Here is an 11,106-nt window from a genome sequence, read left to right on the forward strand (position 1 = left end):
ACTCAGAACAGTCCTCGCCATGGTCGACCAAAGAAGTTGAGTGCACGTGCTCAGTGTCATAGCCAGAGGTTGTCTTTGGGATATAGACGTAGGTGTTCTGCCAGCATTGCTGCAGAGGTTGAAGGGGTGGGGGGTCAGCCTGTCTGTGCTCAGACCATACGCCGCACACTGCATCAAATTGGTCTGCATGGCTGTCGTCCCAAAAGGAAGCCTCTTCTAAAGATGATGCACGAGAAAGCCCGCAAACAGTTTGCTGAAGACAAGCAGACTAAGGACATGGATTACTGGAACCATGTCCTGTGGTCGGATGAGACCAAGATAAACTTATTTGGTTCAGATGGTGTCAAGCGTGTGTGGCGGCAACCAGGTGAGGAGTACAAAGACAAGTCTTGCCTACATTCAAGCATGATGGTGGGAGTGTCATGGTCTGGGGCTGCATGAGTGCTGCCGGCACTGGGGAGCTACAGTTCATTGAGGGAACCACGAATGCCAACATGTACTGTGACATACTGAAGCAGAGCATGATCCCCCTCCCTTCGGAGACTGGGCCACAGGGCAGTATTCCAACATGATAAACGACCCCAAACACACCTCCAAGACGACCACTGCCTTGCAAAAGAAGCTGAGGGTAAAAGGTGATGGACTGGCCAAGCATGTCTCCAGACCTAAACCCTATTGAGCATGATGTCTTCATGGAGGAGTGGAAGAGGACTCCAGTGGCAAACTGTTGATCTCTGGTGAACTCCATGCCCAAGAGGGTTAAGGCAGTGCTGGAAAATATTGGTGGCCACCCAAAATATTGACACTTTGGGCCCAATTTGGACATTTTCACTTAGGGGTGTACTCACTTTTGTTGCCAGCGGTTTAGACATTAATGGCTGAGTGAAATTAATGGTAAAAGCCATTCATTTGTTAATGGTAAAAGCCATTAACCATTAATTTCATACGTTATATCTGACCACACAGATTTCAGCTGCTGCTTAACTTGATTAGAGTAGTGGCGCGAGGTTTCACATTATTCATTAATGGCTGAGTGTTGAGTTATTTTGACGGGACAGAAAATGTACACTGATATACAAGCTGTACACTCACTACTTTACATTGTAGCAAAGTGTCATTTCTTGTTATCACATGTGCTGTCACATGAAATTATATAATAAAATATTTACAAAAATGTGAGGGGTGTACTCACTTCTGTGAGATACTGTACATACACACACCATTCCCAAAATAAAAAAATATGGGTGCTTATGTATTAATGATTAATAACATTATATTGTTAATTTATATGTATTTTGTATATTTTTTTTATTCTGGCAGTGCATATTTCATCAGTGTCATCATGTTGCAGCTAAAAAAAAAACAAAAAAAATAGGAAACAGACCTCATCAAATTTTACAAAATAATATACATGATCACGTCAGTATACACAACCACATCTCTAATAGGTACTTCATTGCATAGTATTTTCTTTTGTTTTGTCACACATTATTTGCACAAGTGTTTATTAACTCCATAGTTTTAGTTTAAAAAAAATACATTCAAATTATTTTAGTGCACAGAATATATGATCTACACAAATATATGTCAAGCCCGTTTGTACCTCTGCAAAAAAAAATCCAAAGATGCCCATAATGTTAGATATGCTGTAAGGTTTTTAATGCATAGTCTATCAGTTGACCATAAATGATAGCCTTAGAATTATTCCTTTCACTCTAGTATGCACAGGAATATCTAAAATTGTTGTAGAATCCCTTAGTTGTGTGTGTGTGTGTTACAGTTTAAATGTTTCTTTTTGTGACATAACTTTATTGCCATCACATAGGGGACTGTAATGGGTACGCTCTATAGAGATATTAAAGGGTCTTTTAGACCCTGCATGCCTCCCTGTACTGTGCCAGCAGCCCAAGCAGGTTTACCCAGCCATTGCTAGGATCTGAGCATGTCTGGATTTCACTGCACACGGGAAAGTTACAGGAATAACTTTTTTCCCATGGTATATTTCTTATAATAATCTTCTTGAATAGGTGTGGCCTTTAGGATGCTTCAGCCACATCAAATAGAGTTAAATCTGGATACAATTCATAATACAAGGACTAACTAATATACTTAATGTTTCCTGATAACTTTAGTGACCATGCCACTAACAAAAGCAAAGATGAGGTTGGTGAAAAGAACCAGTGAGTTCTGTTCTGCAAGCAGATACACTCCAGGAAGTGTCTCAAGTAGACTTGAGTGGTGAAATTCTCATGAATTAAATGGCATTCTGACAGCACAGGCAGTGGGAAAGGTAAGTACTTACATTCTTTCTACGCAAGTGTACTCATTTTGAATGTTTACTTTTAAGGTAGGGTCACCTTAAAAACAACAAGCACAGAAGTCAACACATAACTGTGGATGCCTTCATGGGTATGATCTGGCTGCTGCTAATAGTTGCAGACACTGCAAATTACATTGGTTGTCATTTAGTGGTCGCAGGAAAGACAATGATCATAGGAAACTAGCAAAGCTGTTTCTTAAAGAGACCCTGATTTAAAGGAGAACTATGGGGTTAGGGCTTTTCCCCATAGTTCTCCTTAGGGTAACGGGAGGACACAAACTAGCGTCCTCCCATCACTCTAAGCTCAGCATACCACAAGCTACAACTCGCGGTATACTGAGATGCCGCAGGTGAAGCAGATCCCGACAATTATGTCTGGATCCGCCCAGCTGTGTGAGAGGCAGAGCCAGCTGTCAATCTAGAGGTAGAGCCTAGAGGTATATCCTGGGTCAATACATCTTTATTTGCTATATAAATATATTATAAACAAATGTAAAAGGCGCTCATCTCCAGTTCCTCCACTAGAAAAAAAAATCTAATATTTTATGACCGTAAATCCACCTGAAACATCAATTTGCTATACATCCATTAAATTTCAAAGCAACAATTACATAGTTACATAGTATTTGAGGTTGAATAAAGACATAAGTCCATCAAGTCCAACCTGTTGTGTGTGTGTGTGTGTGTGTGTGTATAGGTCCCTGAGTGTTCTCATTCTTAAGAGTACCTGTACCCTTGTACATTACGGTCTCTCGGGAAATCGTCCAAAAGCTTCTTGAATGATTCCAGACTATTTGCGGAAATCACTGCTTGAGGCAGTGAGTTTCAGACCCTAACCGCGCGAACTGAGAAGAACCCCCTTCGCCCCTTGTGTTTTATTTTTTTTTCTACCAGTTTTAGGTGGTGGCCTCTAGTCTTTGTTACGGAATTAATCTTAAAGAGTTTGTTGCTAATGTTGCTATGACTATTGAACATTTTGTGCATGAAAATCATGTCCCCCCTTAATCTCCTTACTTCCAACGTAAACACATTTACATTTAGTAGCCTTGTCTCATAGTTCTGGTCCTCCATCCCCTTGATGAGTTTGGTCGCCCTCCGCTGGACTTTCTCCAGCTCAAGGACATCCTTTCTGTGTACTGGTGCCCAAAACTGCACCAGATACTCCAGGTGAGGCTGAACCATTGATGTGTAGAGTGGCAAAATTATAGACCTGTCCCTGCAAAACATTCTCTTCTTGATGCAGGACAGGATTCTACTAGCTTTGCTTACAGCAACCTGGCACTGTAATCTATTATTCAGTTTATGGTCTACAAAGGTATACAATGACCCCCAAATCTTTCTCTCCATTCCCGACTTCCCTAGCGGCATACCCATAATTGTATAACCCATTTGCCTATTTTTAATCCCAGTGCTAATGACACTAGCCCAGTCTGAAAGGGCACCATTTATTAATACTCTCTGTACCCGTACCTTTAGCCAGTTCTCTATCCATGTACACACCCTTCCATCTATGCCCATAGCTCTCAGCTTGTATAGTAAGCGTTTGTGTGGTACCTATCAAAAGCCTTTGAGAAATCCAGATATACCACATCCACCAGCCTCCCTCCATCCAGATCTCTACTTACCCCCTCGTAAAAAGTCAGTACGTTAGTCTGACAGGAACGGTCTTTCCTAAACCCATGCTGATTGTCATTAACTATACCATTATCCTGAACAAATTCAAACCCGTTTCCCTCCCGAGTGTATACTGAGCAGAAAAAAGCGTTCAGCACTTTGGCACTCTCCTTGTCATTTGTGACTAACTTCCCGTTCTCGTCTTTTATTGGGCCTATCTGCTCCTTTCTCCCCTTTTTGCTGTTTATATATTGGTAAAAAATGTGGGGATTTTTTTTTACTATCTGTGGCAATATGCTTTTCGCACTCTATTTTAGCTGCCCGTATTGCTAGTTTGCATCTTTTATTACATTCTTTGTAGTTATGGAACGCCAATGCCGTCGCCTCCATCTTATATTTTATAAATGCCACTCGCTTTTCCTTTATGTGATGCTTTACATTTGTATTCAGCCATACAGGTTTTGTTTGTGATCTTTTACGTTTATTACCCGGTATACATTTGGCAATATGCAATGTGTTTTTCAAACATTCCCACTTTTGGTCCGAGTTCAGTTTGTGAAATACATTTTCCCATTTGATGTCCCCCACAAGGTGGCACAGTTTATCAAAGTTAGCCCTTCTGAAATTAAGGGTTCTTGCCCTACCAGCCCGCTTCCCTTTCCTGTATCCAATATTGAAAGTAATCACATTGTGATCACTATTGCCCAATGTCTCCCCAATAAACAGTATCCTCAATTAACTCTGCATTATTAGTAATGATTAAATCTAGGATGGCATTTTTCCTAGTTGGGACCTCCACCATCTGGTCCATGAAATTGTCTTGCAACATGTTCAGAAAGTGGCCCGCCTTTGTTGAACTTGAGGTTCCATTAGCGCACTTTATGTCCGGGTAATTGAAGTCGCCCATCACGACTACATTGCCCTCCCTCCCAGCTATTTCTATTTCGGACTGTAGATGAGCCTCCCCCTCCTCCCCTATATTTGGAGGTTTATAACAAATACCCACATGTAGTTTACGACGATCGTCCGTCATATCCAGTTCCAGCCATAAGGATTCCACGTCCTCCCCATTATTTAACGTGATATCGTCCCTTATATGCATATTTAGATTATTTTTAACATAAATGCATACCCCCCCCTTCTCCCACCTCTGTCCCTCCTGAACAGGTTGTACCCCTCTATATTGGTGGCCCAGTCATGTGCGCTGTCTAGCCAGGTTTCCGCTATATAGAAGTCCTTATTTGCTAGACTTCTAGCGTTGGTGTACATACATTTAATTCCTGTCTTATGGGACAAAGGTTTAAGTGATATTGGTATGCTAGTCTTAGTTATAGTATCTTCGGCTATAGGATTTACTATATTGACTGCTTTGGCACTGGTGACTGGTGTGAGCCCACTAATTGCCCCTTTATTACTTCCCTCTTTATTATATGTATTCATGTTAAGGTTTTCACTACTTAAATGTAATATTTTTATTTTTATGCCCTCCCCCCATTATCTAGTTTAAATGCTCCTCAAGTCTTTCTACCATTTTTCGCCCCAGGAATGCTGCACCTTCCCCATTAAGATGCAGCCCGTCTCGGCTGAAGAGCCGGTAGCTGACTGAGAAGTCAGCCCAGCTCTCCAGGAAACCAAAGCCCTCATTCCGACACCAGTTCCGGAGCCACTTGTTAAGTTCCCTCAACTCGTGCTGTCTGTCCAGAGTGGCTCTTGGCACCGGTAGTATCTCAGAGAAAACTACTGTGGAGGTCCTTACCCTTCATCCTAGCTCCTAGGTCTCTGAACTCCTTTTTTAGGACACTCCAGTTTCCTCCATGAAATTTCAATTTCACCATGAAATGCTGTATATTAAAAAATAGACACACATAAGCAGCATAATTCCCAGTGGAATGTCTACTACTGATCCACATAACCAGTAATGATATAATTTGCTGCTTTGCTTAGGTTATTATTCAACCTGTTGCCAAAATAAACACCAATGATTTATTTATAAAGAAGACAGTTTTACTAATATGCCTATTTCAAGCAGGTTCAGTAAAGTGAAAGCCTTATATTGGCATATTAATGAATAATGAAAACGTGTGAACATTCTGCAACTGAAATGTTAAGATAGTGGCCAGGGAAAGCATAGTACAATTCTGCATTAGAGCATGCACATCATTCTGACACTGTTACCACAATATCCTTATTATTACTAGAACAGGTTAATTTACACTGTGCCAATATATTTTGTAGGGATACACTGAGAACAATGTAAAATTCCTATCATCTTTGTCCCAGCGTAAATTATCTAATATTCATTATACAATAATAACCGCAATCATACACATTATGACCCATTTAGACAGAAGCCAGTGATACAATGAGATTGTCTTTTGACCCAAGAGGTAGGAGAACAGCTAGGGAATGTAGCAGGGATGACTACCCAGGGGCATATTGCATTATCTTCTTGGAATGGTAAAATAACTTTAAAGTGACATTAAACCCTCAGATTTTTTTAACATAAAACAATACTTACTGTAATCCATGGTTGTTTCCCTTCTCTTTGCTGCTCTTCCTTTTAAATCTGTATCTGTTCTCATGCTGGGCAGAACTTCTGTTTTGCAGCAGACTGCCTTGTCTCATGAATGGATATATGGTGTCTGTGTATAGGTTTGTAACATGAGTCAGTACTACAGGAAGAGGCCCTGAGCTGCAAAGGGAAGTTCTCCCCAAGCATGAGAAGACATGAGGATTTAAAAGGAAGAGCAGCAAAGAGAAGGGAAACTACCATGGATTACAGTAAGACACACATTACAGTATTGGTTTATGTTAAAAAATCTGAGGGTTTCATAGTCACTTTAATTTTCAAATATCATTGAGATCGGTATTGAGTAAACTGGAATTAAACAAGGAGTATATAAAAAAAAAATGTCAATAATGGGGGAAATTTAATACAATATGGAAAATATTATGTGGCTTAGACTTTAAAGCCCATGTCTGGAAATACTGTCTTATCTGCTATTGTACCTCTGCCCACACTTACATCCATGCCATATAAATAATTTATCAGCTGTCAGCATTGAGCCACTGATTTCTCAGCTATACTCTGATGCCTGGAGTAGGGTCTGTGCAGCAGTGTTCTGTCATTTTTCCCATGCTTATGGAACAACATGCCCCATGATTCCTAGATGTAATGTTTCCTGTTCTTGTTCAGGGGCCATTTTGTGTGGTTTCTAATGTTACTGCACATCTTCAGGCAGGTGAAACATTGTGGCATTGGAATAATCCAAGCCACAAAACTTCACACTGAAATGTTTACATCAGCAATACAACGTTGAGGACTACTTGGGGCAGTGAGGGGACCGGTCCCTGTTAAGATGAGGGGGCAAGCGTGTTTGGTCCTGGTACAGGAAGGATGATGCCAATATATATAGTTGGTTATTTTGACTTTTGCCTTGCTTTAATTTGAAGAGGAGGTATTTGTAAAAAAAATCTGCTCTCATCACCAAAATCTCTCTCGAACACTGTCGGGAGCCAAAATCTTTGCTTAGAGAACCTGGAAGAAACCTGCACAAACAGAGATTACATATTGGCTTGAAAGCTTTTCCTGCCTGTGGAAGGTACAAGAACATTCCAGTCTATGCTCAGAAATGAAAAGAAGGATTTTTTCTGAAAGAGGATTGGGTGGCCCATCATACAAGACTAAGTATGACTAAAGAAACTGCTAGAAAAACCACAGGCATATAACAAAGATCCCTTGAGTATTAAAGGAGATGGGCAACAGAATGAAGGGCCTCAAGGATTGAGATGTGAGCTACCCATGTTTTCCAAATCTTATGTAGTCTCAAGATTGTTTTTGTTAACTGTTCAAATGCACTGTTGTGAGCAAAAACAATACACAGAATTATTTTACAATGCTGACAGACAGTAAAATATAATGAGAGCCTCTAAAAGTTGTCCATCTCCATAAAAATCGGAAAGTTTCATGCACACTGGGGCTAAGAGATTCGGACAGGCATGTAAGGTCCAGAGCAGCACATGGATATGTGGCTGGATTTTCTTTCCCAGCATAATGTCTGAGATAATGACAAAAGGTCAGAAAAGTCATGAACTTCCTATAGGTGCCAGTTATCTGAAAATTAGGTCCGAACAGATTCAAATCATTCACAAGGCAGTTTTCAAGTAGGGTTCTATGACCCAGGAGATGCCCAAGGTGGCTAGCTACAATCATTATGCTCCTTTAGTAAATAAGGTGGTGGTAGCACAATTGGCCAAAGCTGTGCACCTGTCAAAAACGTCACAAAAAATGATACATTTTAAAACAGTGTGTATCTAAGGGTTATTTCAGCACATAAAATGGCAAATGGGGCAGCTTCCATGTTCTTATTGCAGTCCTTGTTAATATAAATCAATGAAGGGAAAAGCTGCCACCTTTACTGTAATAGGTCAACTTTTCTTGCCCAATCAATGGTATGTGAATGGACACCGGTAGATGAACTATGCCACCAGTGCTCCGAAAGACTTTCTGTCTTCACTGCTATTAACCCAAGCAGAAAATAAGCAGTGTACTTTTTTGAGATAAGCTTTGCAGCATGACTGGCATTCTAACTGCTACAAGAGGTTTATGTGTTAATCTGCAGAGACATACGGGGGATGCTCATAAACCACAAGCTTGCTGTGCCTGTAAATCAAAAACCACACTTGGCACAAACTATGCCTTATCTTTCTGTTTGTATGTGTATGTTATTTCCCCACAGATTGAAGGTGCTTGGATAATGAATAATGCATACGGATAATTCAAAATTACCTCCTGGAGTTGGTACTCTACCTTTATAATATCCAGCATACATTGTATATCTGTTTAATTGGGAAGAATTGTGCCCCACAACAAGCTGTCAGACAGACTTCAGTACATTAAAGCTGACTTTGCTCCAAACTCCTAGGAAGGTTTTGAATAAAAATGCTAGGTCTTTCAAAACTGCAATGCTTTAGCCATCATTTTGTTTTGCTTATATCAATGTAAGCAAAAAAAATTGCTGAGTGTTATTTTAGCTTTTCACTTGTTGTACAGGTGGTTGGCAAGGTGAACCAACAGTACAAAACAAAAAATCAGCTTCATCAAATAACCTGGTGTTTTATGTCACAGTGTACATTCTCAGCATTTTAAATACATTAAAGATCATGTTCTAGGAGGGAATATACACTGATCAGCCATAACATTATGACTGGCCACCTAATTTTGAGTAGGTCCCCTTTTTGACACCATAACAGCCCTGACCCATTGAGGCATTGACTCCACTAGACCTCTGAAGGTATGCTGTGGTATCAGGCACCAACACATTAGTAGCAGATCCTTTAAAGTGACATTAAACCCTCAGATTTTTTAACATAAAACAATACTGTAATGTGTGTCTTACTGTAACCCATGGTTGTTTCCCTTCTCTTTGCTGCTCTTCCTTTTAAATCTGTATCTGTTCTCATGCTGGGCAGATCTTCTGTTTTGCAGCAGACTGCCTCGTCTCTGGAATTGATACATGGGGTCTGTGTATAGGCTTGTAACCTGAGCCAGCACTACAGGAAGAGGCACTCAGCTGCAAAGGGAAGTTCTTCCCCAGCATGAGAAGACATGAGGATTTAAAAGGAAGAGCAGCAAAGAGAAGGGAAACAACCATGGATTACAGTAAGGCACACATTACAGTATTGTTTTATGTTAAAAAATCTGAGGGTTTAATGTCACTTTAAGTCCCGTAAGATGCAAAATGGAGCCTCTATAGATGAGACTTGTTTTTCCAGCACATCCCACAGATGCTCGATTGCATTGAGATATGGAGAATTTGGAGGCCTAGTCAACATCTCAATCTCGTTGTTGTGTTCATCAAACTATTCTTGAACCATTTTTACAGTGGGGCAGGGCACACTATCCTGCTGAAAGAGGCCACTGCCATTAGGGAATACAGTTTCCATGAAGGTGTTACTTGGTCAGCATTAATCTTTATGTAGGTGGTACGTACCAAAGTAACATGGACATGAATGGCAGGACCCAAGGTTTCCCAGCAGAACATTGCCCAAAGCATCACATTGTCTCCGCTAGCTTGCCTTCTTCCCATAGTGCATCTCGATGCCATCTTTTTCCCAGGTAAGCGACCCAATAAAAGGCAATAAACAATGAGTTTTAAAAATCTGTTCCAATTACAATGATTCCCGCTATGTAGCCCTATTCCTTTCCAATGAAATAACCTTGTAACACTGACAGAGCCAAGTTTGTGAAGCACTTTCATTGTCTGGTCATCCAATAAAGGTAATTTCTGATTGGCTGATACAAGATATTACATAGCACTTTTCTTTAGCCATGCAATTACATAAAACAATAGACCTGCAAAGACAAAATAAATCCTCCTTTAAAGCCTATGCATAGCCAAAAACATTTTCAGCTGTGGATAGAGCAGTAGATGGAATAGTTTTAAAACCGTAACAGGAAATAAGCACGAAAAAAAACCTCTACAAGTGAAGGGAATTCCCCTTTTGGACAGTTGCTACCGAAATCAGTGTCCCCTCATTCTGTTTTAATGACATCTGTAAGGTTTTGGTCAAATAAAAAACACAGACAGCAAGGGCTAGCTGGGTTTCTCACTTTTTCTTGCACAATATCCATCTACACACACACACACACACACACACACACACACACACACACACACCATTGACAAAAGTATTGGGGCGCCTGCCTTTACACGCACATGAACTTTAAATGGCATCCCAGTCTCAGTCCGTAGGGTTCAATATTGAGTTGGCCCAGCCTTTGCCGCTATAGCAGCTTCAGTTCTTCTGGGAAGGCATCCACAAGGTTTAGGAGTGTATCTATTTGAATGTTTGACCATTCTTCGAGAAGCGCATTTGTGAGGTCAGGTACTGATGTTGGACAAGAAGGCCTGACTCGCAGTCTCCGCTCTAATTCATTCCAAAGGTGTTCCATCGGGTTGAGGTCAGGACTCTGTGCAGGCCAGCCAAGTTTCTCCACCCAAAACTCTCTCATCCATGTCTTTACGGACCTTGCTTTGTGCTCTGGTGCGCAGTCATGTTGGAACAGGAAGGGGCCATCCCCAAACTGCTCCCACAAAGTTGGGAGCATGAAATTGTCCAAAATGTCTTGGTATGCTGATGCCTTAAGAGTTCCCTTCACTGGAACTAAG

General features: G+C 40.8%; 1 protein-coding gene across 9 annotated transcripts in view; it reads right to left on the reverse strand.

Annotated features, from left to right (window-relative positions):
- Positions 1-11,106, reverse strand: part of CNKSR2 (connector enhancer of kinase suppressor of Ras 2) — a 284,331-nt gene that overhangs the window by 162,531 nt on the left and 110,694 nt on the right. The window lies entirely within an intron of this gene.

This window comes from Nanorana parkeri, unplaced genomic scaffold (genome assembly GCF_000935625.1).
Source record: "Nanorana parkeri isolate BGI_ZX_2015 unplaced genomic scaffold, ASM93562v1 scaffold577, whole genome shotgun sequence".
Lineage (NCBI taxonomy): Eukaryota > Metazoa > Chordata > Amphibia > Anura > Dicroglossidae > Nanorana > Nanorana parkeri.